At 39.4% G+C, this 12,380-nt stretch overlaps 1 long non-coding RNA gene across 2 annotated transcripts in view; it reads right to left on the reverse strand.

Annotated features, from left to right (window-relative positions):
* Positions 1 to 12,380, reverse strand: part of LOC109263476 (uncharacterized) — a 128,509-nt gene that overhangs the window by 111,768 nt on the left and 4,361 nt on the right. For both annotated transcript variants that reach the window (XR_002078226.2, XR_008422937.1), the window contains exons 2-3: positions 9,130 to 9,226; positions 3,343 to 3,439 (exon numbers count right to left, since the gene is read on the reverse strand). This is a non-coding gene — a long non-coding RNA (uncharacterized LOC109263476). The remainder of the gene's footprint in view (positions 1 to 3,342; positions 3,440 to 9,129; positions 9,227 to 12,380) is intronic.

The raw sequence follows: 12,380 nt of genomic DNA on the forward strand, positions 1-12,380 counted from the left end.
TCTGCCAGGGCACATGAGAGGCTCAGTCGGTTGACCGGCTCAGGTTGATTTTGGCTCAGGTTGTGACAATTCAGGTCATGATTCCAGGATCTTGGGATCAAGCCCTACCTCAAGCTGAGCATGTAGTCTGCTTAAGGTTCTCTCCTCTCTTTGCCTCTGCCCCTCTCCCCTGCTCTCTCTCCCTCCCTCTCTCAAAGTAAAAACAACAACAACAACAAAAACTATACGGGAGTCTGCCTTACAGCAGTCCCTTCAGCATTGTAAAGAGAGCTAACAGATCCTCAGTCACAAATCTGATCCCTATCTTTGGAAAACTCGTTTTCTGGAGATCATGTGCAGGCCATGTTGTTAGGTAGAAAGATAAATCATCATGCATTTAACAAATATGTATTGAGCACCTACAATGGCTCTAGGTGCTGACCTTGGCACTAGGGATGTATCAAGTAACAGAGATTCCATCCCTCATAGAACTTGCATTCTTGGGGTGAGAGAACCAGATAGTAAAATAAAACAGAAAAGGCTGGAGTCAGAGTGTCCTAAAGATAAATTAGGGAAGGTGGGTGGGAAGGAGCACTGTAATTTTAATAGGATGGTCAAAGAAGGCCTAAATGAGAAGGTAATGTTTGAACAAAGACCTGAAAAAAAGCAGAGGAACAATCCATGCAGACATCTGGGGAATGAGCAATCTGCAGGAAACAGAGAGAAGAGCAAACGAGGAGACCCTTAAACATGAGCAGGAGCAGCTAGATGGCCAGAATGGCTACAGCGGAGTGAGCACTAGGGAGAGAAGGCAACGAGGTAATTGGGCAAGTCACAGTAAGGACTTTGACTTTTATTCTGAAAGTGACCAGAAGTCACTGGGGAATTTTAACTAGAAGCATGGTGTGATCTGCCCTATTCAATAGAATTACACTGGCTAGCCTAGTGAGACTAGCCTGGGGGAAAGGGGGACAAGAGTGGACTTGAAAGGGGAGATCAAAGTTAAGCGCAAGATGCCTACTACGAGACACTGACATAGAATAAATAGTTGGATGAGTCTAGAGTTCTAGAGAAAGGTCTGGGCTAGAGATAAAGATTTGGGAGTATGTCACCTACAGATGACATTTGAAGCCATGAAAGTAGATGAGATGGCCAAGGGACTAAGTGTAGATTCAGAAGAAAAAATGTTGGAGGACCTTTCCTTGGAGTGCTCCATTGTTCAGAGGACAGGGATATGGGGAAGAAGCAGCAAAAGACACGAGAAGGAGCAGCCACTGAGGTAGGAAGAAAATCAGGAGCGTGGGGGCCTGGAAGCCAAGTGAAGAAAGTGTTCAAGGAAAAGGGAGCAGTGAACTGTCTCAAATGTGGCTGACAGGTCAGGTGATATGAAGGCTGAGAATAAACCCCGGGGTTGAGCAGCATGGAGGTCACTGGTGAACATGACAGGAACAATTTTAGTGGAGTGATTGGGAACAAACACTCGACTAAAGTAGGTTGAGGGGAAATGAGAGGCAAGAAGTGGGAAGAGCAAGTATAAGTAAGCTTTTCAAGCTGTTCTGATGTGACAGAAAGTAGAAACTTCCTGAGCAGGAAGTGGGGTCAAGAAAGAGGACGTTTTGTTGTTGTTGTTTTTAACATAAGAGAAATAATAGTATATTTGTAAGCTGATGGGCCTGGTCCAGAAAAGAGGGGTAAATTGCTGGAGGGATGACCTTGAACAGGTGAGTGATAATAGGATCCAGTGACCTTAAATAGGAACATGGACAATCAACCATTAGGAAGGAGAGCAGGCAGAAAATAAGTGGGAGCACAGTTGCTGGCAAGTGAGAGCTGTACTGGGAGCTTGTGAGAGTTCTCTCATAATTACTTCTACGTTCTCAGTGACCTAGGAGGCAAAGTCAGCAAGGAGGGTGAGGGAAGAAGTATTTGGGGTTATGTAAAGTACATTACTTTTCTGTACATTAGCATCTGCCTTAAGTGTGATGATGTGACAAGGTCTGAATCATTAGTCTGGATGAGCTACTGAGCTCATTAAGTTCAGCATGAGCTGAAAGAATAGTCAGAGGGGTTCTGCCTCCCAGAATGCACAGCCATCATGGGCAGCCATCACACAAGCAAACACAATGGCCGCCCTCTGCTAGGTACAACTGAAGGCTCTCAGATATTAAAGTCCAGAGCTCCCCAAGGAGAATCCACACCTTAAGTTAGTACCAGCTAGATAACTTAGCAGGGGTTAATTATCAGAATGCTATCTAACCATGAAAGTCCACTGGGAACAAAGCCACACAGAAATGGGATGTAAATTTTTGGCTCAAATCGTGTTGGTGAAGGGAGAAGAAGAATTTACAAATGAGTTATCCAGAAATCTAACCATGTTGAGGATGAGGAGAAAGGAATACAAACAGAACAGGATAAAGGGATGTTGAAAGAGGAGGTACAGAGATGAACCTCACCATCTTTACACTTGTGTGTCAGGCTGGAACCAGCCTCCTCGGTAGGAACAGATAACCTATTATCCAATATCTTGGTTTGCACTCTGTTGTTCTCACTTCAGCAACAATAAAATATCAAAAACTCTAGAGTAACCTCTATGTAGATACTCCACATGTTTGGTTTGGAAAGTCTAGCAAGCACATTTTACTATCTCAAAATCCTCTGATCAGCAAAGATGGAAAGAAGAAGCCAGAGATATAAAGAAAAAAAAAAGTACCCCTGAAGTGCAATATCACAGTGCATTTAAATTTTAATTTCTATTAAAAATTGGGCTCATTGTAATCTCGGCCTAATTGTTTCCAGCCTTAAATTCCTCTGATTCATTTATCACTGGTAAAAGTACAATAAGATGAGGAACTGGTTGTTTTCTTATGTTAAAAATGCTTTATGGCTTTGTACATGAGATTTGTATATGTATAGTATTAAGAATTTTAAGACCGAGAAAGTAGACCAGTGAACCAAGTGCAGGGCTTTTGCAAGTCTGACGCCCTTTGTGTGCCCATGAAGCTTGCCCTGGGCAGGGGTTGTCCCTGTGACCTAAAGGAACTAGGGTGGCTGGGATTTTCTGTCCTAAATTTTGTGGTCAGGAAGGACCCTGAGAAGTAGCCTGAGGGGGTAAAGAAGTGGCTTAAAATGAGCCCACGAACACCTTCATCTCAGTCGCCAAAAAGTTCCCAGTTTGTACAGCCTTCACTTCAACTGGATATTTGGAGGCTTCTCGTTATCCCCGAGAGCTCCTCGTCTGAACTTGATTTGACCTTTGTACAAAAGCACCCATATGTTTTGCCCTGGACTCTGCACCCCCTAGGAACTCATGGTGCTGTAATTAATCTACCATAAAGCATAGTATGATGCGCTCTCAGCACTTACTGGTTGAAGAATTTTCTCTCTTCTTCAACAAAGGAGCAGAAGGCAATTCAGTTGCTCTCTGCTCATCTGGATAAGCTCTGGATGTCATTTTGTTACACTGCACAGAAGCAGAAGGACAGAATTGATTTGACAGAATAGTTACGAAGTGGAATCCCCCAGCTAAGCTGGCAAGAGCCATAAGAAAAACATACCAAGCAGACAGTACAAATTATTGTAAGAGAAATACATTATACATCATATAGTTGAGACTCCTGGTTTGACCAAGGGCATAAATATACATGTGGTATTGGATTGTACCAACTGGGTTCCACACTGTTACACTACATATGGTTATAGAAGAAATTATCTTTCTGAAATGGTGTTCCCAAATTAATATTTTTTAGGAAATGACAGCTTACTAAACTGTGGGCCATCAGTGGGCCCAATTCCATTATTTTTCTTCATTCTACCAAAATTTCAATATGTATATAACAATAAAAACTACAAATAAACACCAGTATCCTATAGATAATAAAACATAGGTTTAATTTGATAGAACTGCATATTATTTCAGGTTCAAAAAAATCTTACAATAATGAAAAGATGTGGCAAGACCAAAATATTAGTTTAGCTCCTACAGTCATCTCACTGTGAGTATTACCATCATTCTAATGCTGGATTGTGCATTTGCATATAACATCAGCACGGTTTCAACGTAATTTGAAGCTTTATTATTATGCTAAATTTGACTAGTTTTAAAATCTGCTAGCAATTAAAGATTGACAGGGAATTTTTTTCCTCCCTGAAGAACTGATCATTTGTGTCTTGAAGTATAATTTTTCCCATTACTCTATTTCAATTCAGCCATTAGTGATCTTAATAAATGTATCTTTATTTATTGGATTCCAAAACTATTTGTTTTTACATAATTTTATGGTAGGATTTTAGCTCCACTTGATATAACACAAGAAATTTTGAACCCTCTAACTTGTGATTGCCACTTTCATTAAATATAAAATTATCTCCCAAATTATACAATTACAAAACAATATCTTACATTGGTTTAACACTTCATAGTTTACACAGCATGCCTACATATGATTTCATTTGCTTGTTTCTTGGGAGAATCCCACTTTACGGATAAAGAGCAGAGAGGCTGAATCACAGTAAATGGTCACACTCAACTTAAGCCAGTTCTTCCAAATCAGTGTCCTTGCATTTGTCATGCTACACTGACCAATGGCGCTGAGTGATTTGAAGACAACTAAAATGCCCCCAATCTGAACTGAAAGAAAAGTCAAAGCCAAAATGCTAGTTACACATCTGCTGTATTTGTTGGTGATAGTCCAGGGAATGTTACCTAAATATGAACCTTTCTTCTTCAGAAACATCAGCAACTAGCTTGAGCTAAATGTGGTTTACAAGTAAAATGTGTAATTAAATATAACTCTATTAAAATGGCTATATGTTTATGTAATGAAAGAGCATGGCCAACATTCTTTGATGCAGTTTAAAATAAATTCTTTGCAATTTTGAATCTGTCCAATATCACTTCAGATATTTCCACGTCTCATTTGAGATCTCACCAGAAATTTACTGAGAAGGCTTGATGCACCAGCTCCCCAACTTACAGGTAAATTCATTTAGTGTCCCCTTGTAGTGCTGTTTCACTCTCTCTTTTCTAAGATGGAATAAAACTTTATGTACAGTGAAACTCTGTAAAATGAAGCATCTTCAAATAGTAGCCAGTACGGTCCCTAAGATACAAAAGATATTTTCTGGTGGACGTTTCTGAAGAACAGGGTATAACTATGGGCTATAAATTGGTTCATCTGAGATAAAAGTTTAGCCAATGGATGAGCACAATATCTATTTTTCTGAGAAAAAAGAATTTTCTTTACAAACTCCCCCACTGGTCTATATCTGTTTAGGAACCATGCCTGCACATGGTGGTTGCTTTGTAAATATTTGTTGAGTAGAAGGAAAGTAATTGCATCTGTCCCTGAATCCATATCTGAATTTTAACACTGAGTCCCCCTGCCAACTGGACTTCAACTATGCAGTGCCATCAAGTTTTCTCAAGAAATAAAATTAAAGACCTGTAATAATATCATTTTTTCCTACATGTCATTTTTTTTCTGCATGATACAGAACTATCATATCTTTACATGATTTCAAAGCCACATTCTTCCCGCTGATATTGTTGAAGGGAGTTTGAGCCATGCACGGTTATTAGTTTTCAGGTTCCAAGATCACTCTATGGGTTGAAAATCTGCAAGCTGATTTAGCTTAGAGACTCTTGGTGTTAGAAACATGCAAAGGATTATTGTGTCCCCTGAGAGTAATTCCATTAAATAAGATAATAGTTTTTGTATTTCATGTTTCTCAAAAATAGAGTTTGTATAGTTTGAGCTCCTCTGACCACTCTTGAAGCCAGTTTCCAAACTTTTATTCTAATTATACTTTTCCTGTGCAAAAACCATTAAGTGTTCATTAAATTATTTTTAATGAATAAAATATGCAGCAGATATAAAATGAGAAAACATTGATCAGACATGTGCAAAACATACCTTTATTTTATTTATTTATTTTTTTAATGTTTATATATTTTTGAGAGAGAGACCGAGAGCCAGCAGAGGAAGGGTAGAGAGAAGGAGACACAGAATCCTAAGCAGGCTCCAGTCTCTGACCTGTCAGCACGGAGTCCCATGCAGGGCTTGAACTCATGAACGGTGAGATCATGACCTGAGCCAAAGTCAGATGCTCAACCAACTGAGCCACCCAAGAGCCCCAACACACCTTTCTTTTAGCCTGTTATTGACTTCATCCTGTTCTCATACCCTCTTCCCCGTGATGGCAGAAAATTCTTGATCCTGACCCTTAAAAGTAGTTTCTTCCCATTTTAAACAGTCATTTAAAATAATTCCATCGGCCTTTCTGCTTCTCTCCTTACTCTAGGTGCAGAAGCAAGTTTACAAGGCACCCCGGCAGAGCAGGAGCATGTTTAGCCTCTCTCTGCCTTCTGAGTCCTCTCTGGATGGACTGCAATGTTGCTTGGCCCCTTGGTCTCTAGGACTCTGGGCTGATGGGCCCAAGAGTATGGCTGGTGCTGCCCCTGCCTCTGACATTGATGTCTCTGCCTTCTTCCTCCACTGCACCCTGACCCCAGGCAATTTTCACCATTAAACCATTCAGTGTTTCTAAATGAATGAATGAATACATCTCAGGGTTAAGCCACCATCTCTTTCCCTCCTTCCAAACCTATCTTTTCCAACTTGTTCCTTCCATCATAAAGCAGCTAGACAGGAAGGCGGAGGAGAGGAAGGTAGCGGAGGGGGGAGTATGAGGGTGGGCAGGGGAATGAAGTGTCATTATTATGGCAGAGAGGTCACCATAATTCTAATAAAGTGATCTAGTCTAGTAGAACATTAAGCGTCATTTTGTGGTTATTTATGTCTTTTATTAGAAAAATAATGTGACCATATTATAAATAAATTGGAATGGGGAAAAAAAGACAATAATTCCATGACTCCAACACAACTTCTATTAACATATTGGTATATATTTCTTCTGTTATTTTCCCCATTCATAATAACTTAAGTTATAAAACAAAATTAATAAAATTTTAATGTTTATTTTTGAGAGAGAGCACAAGCAGGAGAGGGGCAGAGAAAGGAAAACAGAATCTGAAGCAGGCTCCAGGCTCTGAATTGTCAGCACAGAGCCTGATGTGGGGCTCAAACTCACAAACCATGAGATCATGACCCATGCTGAAGTTGGACGCTTTAACCAACTGAGCCATCCAAGTGCTCCAAATGTCAACATTTTAAAATATTTAGTCTTTCCTCTATTGGAGAATAATAGTACTTGAAACAAATGCACTCAATTATTCCATCAACCAATAATTACTGAGTTCCAAGTACATGGAAATCACGTGCTGAGTACCATGGAGATGTGAAAGATTAATCAGACACACTTCGTACCCTCCAGAAATTTACAACTTAGAAGAAAGAAATGACTTGTACATAGATAGGCAAAAGATAGCAAGCAACAAAAGCCATAACAGAGATAGAGACTAACTGCTCTGGAGAATAACGTTTCTGTAATTTCACTTTGAAACACATGAGAATCACATACCCACACATTAATCATTAATAATGTAAGTACCAAATTCCAAGGCATTTTTAATGATTTCATCATATGGCATCTTCTAATGGTCATTAATAGCAATATTTTCTACTAGATTTTTTTCCCTATTCAACATAAATTTTCTAGGTACTGAAGTTTTATTTGTTGATTAAAACAGTTATATGAAGCAATCTGCAAGATTTCCTGAGTCACTTTGAGATGCTTTGTTGCTTTTAGATGCCATTTTCTGAGCTTATAATATATTCATTATACTTCTCTTCAGAGAGCTTGAAACAGTGCCGTTGATGTAAAAACAATATTAAGAAATCCCTTTGTGGTGGCATGCATTACAACCGCATAAGAATAGTTTTGTACATGGTGTGTAAACCAAATTGGTGTTCTGTCAGAAAATGTGCTTATCCAAAGTATTTCTATCCTTCCCATACTTCAGAGACACAGTGACTCTAAAATCCTTACCTTGTCAAAGCACGACCTTTTCTCCCATGGAAGTGTGTGAGGGTCTCTGTAGATTTCAAGTCAAATACCATCGTAATCATTTCGTGTGGTTCTAGATTGTACCGAATATCTTTGATCTTGGACTAAACATATATTTCATGTTGTTTACCATTTTTTATGCCAAATGATAAAACTGCTGGTAGTGGGCTCACAAATATTTTATTAGGTTTTATATATGCATGAAACTCAGGAAGTATCTTATTTTCATGAATTGATGACAACAATTTAAGTAGTAGTAATAATAATAATTTGCATTTATATGATTCTTTTCTCCCGAGAACTCTGAGTGCTTTTGCACATCAATTAATGCCGGATGGCAGGGTCATTATTCCCAACTTTATTTTATTATTCCATCTTCATAATGTGTTGTTCTGGGTTTTGTTTCTAGCTGATGTCAATTACCAGGCTGGCTATTATTGGACCTCACATTTGCCTCCAAAACTAGCCCTTTTTGAGGATTAATCACATAACAGAATGATACTGCTCAGTAGAAACTCTATGACTGGGGCGCCTGGGTGGCGCAGTCGGTTAAGCGTCCGACTTCAGCCAGGTCACGATCTCGCGGTCCGTGAGTTCGAGCCCCGCGTCAGGCTCTGGGGTGATGGCTCAGAGCCTGGAGCCTGTTTCCGATTCTGTGTCTCCCTCTCTCTCTGCCCCTCCCCCGTTCATGCTCTGTCTCTCTCTGTCCCAAAAATAAATTAAAAACGTTGAAAAAAAAAAAAAAAAAAAAGAAACTCTATGACTGAAGTTCTGCTTTCACCAGATATAGATTAAAAGTCAGGCATGGCTTCACTGTCCATCAAAATGTTACCTATACCACGAATGACATTGTTATCAAGAGTTGCCAGAAGTTATTTTTTTAAGTTTTTTTTTTTTTAACATTTATTTATTTTTGAGAGACAGAGCGTGAGCAGGGGAGGGGCAGAGAGAGAGGGAGACACAGACTCCAAAGCAGGCTCCAGGCTCTGAGGTGTCAGCACAGAGCTGAAGTGGGTCTCAAACTCATGAACCATGAGATCATGACCTGAGCCGAAGTCAGACGCTTAACTGAGTGAGCCACCCAGGCACCCCCAGAAATTATTTTTCTATCATTAGCAACTTTTCCTTTATAACCACCAAATGCCTCTCATAAAGAAGTTATTTACACACCACAAAAAACAGTACCTTTCAAAGTGTCCTCTTCAGAGTTGTGTTTCTCTTCTCTAAAAGTAGAGGTGCTGAACTGGGAATTCAGAGACAAGGTTCAATGGTCTGTGAATTTCTAGAAAGTCCCAAAAGGGAAAGAACAAAACACAAGAGCGGTCATCACGGTGGTTGGAACTAGTCTTCTGAAACTGCTCTTCTGGGGTATCTGCCCAGGCCCAAGGCCCAGTTTTGTTTTCAGAAGCCAACCTGGGCCCCGGTTTGAGGTTTCTTTGGGAATCGATTGTGAATTCAGAACTACTTCTCTGATCATTTTTTCACACTTTTTAAAAAACCATGATTCTGTTACACTTAGCTCCTTATAATAAATTCATTCTCTTTGAAATAACTTCCCAAAAGATTAGGAAATCCTATGACATGTTTCATCTAGGGCCTTTATTTGTTGCTGTTAATATTTAAAGCAAATAATTCACAAATGCAACTCTTCTAGTTTAAAAGGAAAGTGACGTGAGGAAGAATAGACAGAAGGAATGTCAGGCCTCTAGTTTTTGACATTACAGTCACTGTATGCATGTTTCTGCCAACCCCACGATGGTAAATTACTGTAACTTAGTTCTGCCAAGTGCCCGGTTTCTAGAATCTATACTACTGCATATTTCATGAGTTTGCTTTTGAAGCCAATATCTCATTTCTGGCTACTCCAGGGAAACCCCAAACCACTGGCAATTTTAGCATGTGCCAAAGTCTTGCAGTTTACAAATTTTGTTTGAAACGTCAGTCTTGTATGTGTGCTATATTCCATCTACTTAAAACAGGCAAAAATATAAAACTACCTCTTAGCTATTTCATGTGTTCATGGGACATTTCAATTATTTCATCAGGCTAGGGAATTTCGATGATTGAAATTCTAATAATTTTTATTGAACCTGTTCCATGTGCAGAGCACTATCAGGGGGATAGGAAAAAATGTACAATTAAGCTACCAAAAACTTGATGTCAGACATTTTTCAAAAACATGGTCTCTAAAGGTCAAGATAATCCTGTCAACTAAGAATCATTTTCCTGGGTTTATAGACAAGTAATTGAGGCTCAGAAAAGTTTAATAAATGATTTGAATTCACCCAGCTTATTAAATATAAAACCATGGTTCGAATCCAGCTGCTGGTTCCAAAATTCCAATCCCTGCCCCCACCGCTTTTGACTGCCTTCACAGTTCACTGTCTTCTTAAAGTTCTGGGTCACTTTTCATTTAGGAGTTTTACTTTTGGGGTAAAAGCTCATTTTTTGATGAATCAAATGTGATCCAACTTCTTTTTATGGAGCTTCTCCATGAATTTAGAAATACTTAGACACTGTTTTAACCATTTCTTAAGACTGTGAGCTTTGGCATGCAACAATGCTACAATAATATGAAAGACCATATCCCTTCGCTTTGGCATGTTTTTTGTTTTCTATTTAGCCAGGATATAAAACACCTGTTCAGTGCATAACCGGTTTGGTTATTAATTTTGAACAAATTAATCAACTGAGTCAGTTTAAAAAGTAAAAAAAAAAAAATACCCATTAAAATGACTAAAATAAAAAACTGTGATAATACCAAATGCTAGCAAGAATGTGAAACAGCAAGATCTCTCATTCATTGCTGGTGGGAATGGAAAATGGCACAGCCACTTTGGAAGGCAATTTGGCAATTTCATATAAAGCTAACATAGTCTTACTATGCAATCTAGCAATTGCACTCCTTGATATCTACCAAAATGAGTTGTAAACTTGTCCACTCAAAAACCTGCACACAAATGTTTATAGCAGACTTATTACTAATTTAAAATGTTTTTAAGTTTATTCATTTATTTGGAGAGAGAGCGAGTGAGCATGAGCAGGGGAAGGGCAGAGACAGAGGGAGAGACAGAATCCCAAGCAGGCTCCACACTGTCAGTGCAGAGCCCAATGCTGGGCTTGAACTCATGAACCATGAGATCATGACCTGAACCGAAATCAAAAGTCAGACACTTGATCCACTGAGCCACCCAGGTGCCCTGATTTATTCATAATTGCCAAAATCTGAAAGAAACCATATACTCATAAAATGGTGAATGGATAAACTGTGGTACATCCATCCTATGGAATATTATTCAGTGACTTTAAAAATGAGCTATTAAGACTTAAAAAAAACCATGGAGGAACCTTAAATGCATATATCTTAGTGAAAGAAGCCAGTCTGAAAAGTCATTATTCTGTATGATGCCAGCTATATGACATTTTGGAAAAGGCAAAACTATAGAGACAGTAAAGAATACCAAAGGTTGCCAGGAGTTAGGGAGGAGAGGAAAGAGAGCAATGAATAGTTAGAGCACAGGAGAGCAGTGAAACTATTTGGTATGATACTGTAATGGTGAGTTCATGACATTACTAAAGGAAAGTCTATTTCTTCTACTCAACACTAGACACCAAGTGTGTGTGGGGGGGTGGGGAATGGGTGTTCCCCACACCAACCATTTCTCCAACTCTTTAGACATCAAAAGGGTGTCCTACAATTCAATTCTGACACTGACTACCCAGAGTTAGTGCAGTTCCCACAGGTTAAGGTCTCAGTTCCACAAGAATATCTCTTTATTTCAGATGCCAATCACAAGCACTGAGCTCCAGGGTCACAAATCTATTTGGTGTGGCTATAAATTGGGGTTCCCATGACCTTGTCCTCAAGTTTGATAATCTGCTATAATGACTCACAGAATGCAGGGAAACACATTTACTGGTATATTATAAAGGATATAATAAAATATATAAATGAAAAACCAGATGAGGAGGTATACAGGGTAAGGTCCAGAAGGTTCCTGAGTGCAGGAGCTTTTGTCCCTGTGGCATTATGGTACATCACCCTTCCAGTATGTGGATATGCTCACCAACCTGGAAGTTCTCCAAACACCTTAGTTTAGGGATTTTTATGGAGGCTTCATCATGTAGGCAAGATCAATCATTCATTCAGTCTCCTGTCCCTCTCCCTTTCCCAGGGGATGGAGGGTGGGGTTGAAGTTCTAAGCTTTTAATCAGGGCTTGGGTCTTGCTGGTGACCAGGTCCCATCCAGAAGCTATGCAGGAGTCTACCCAGAGTCATTTCATTAGCACAAAAGATGCTCCTCTCACCCGGGATATTCCAAGGGATCTAGGAGCTCTGTATAAGATGGTCTTATCATCCCCATCCCTCAGGAAATCACAAAGGTTTCAGAAGTGCTATGTCAGGAATTGAGGGTCAAAGACTAAATATTAGAACA

This window comes from Panthera pardus, unplaced genomic scaffold (genome assembly GCF_024362965.1).
Source record: "Panthera pardus isolate Hobbes unplaced genomic scaffold, ASM2436296v1 HiC_scaffold_17, whole genome shotgun sequence".
Classification (NCBI taxonomy): Eukaryota; Metazoa; Chordata; class Mammalia; order Carnivora; family Felidae; genus Panthera; species Panthera pardus.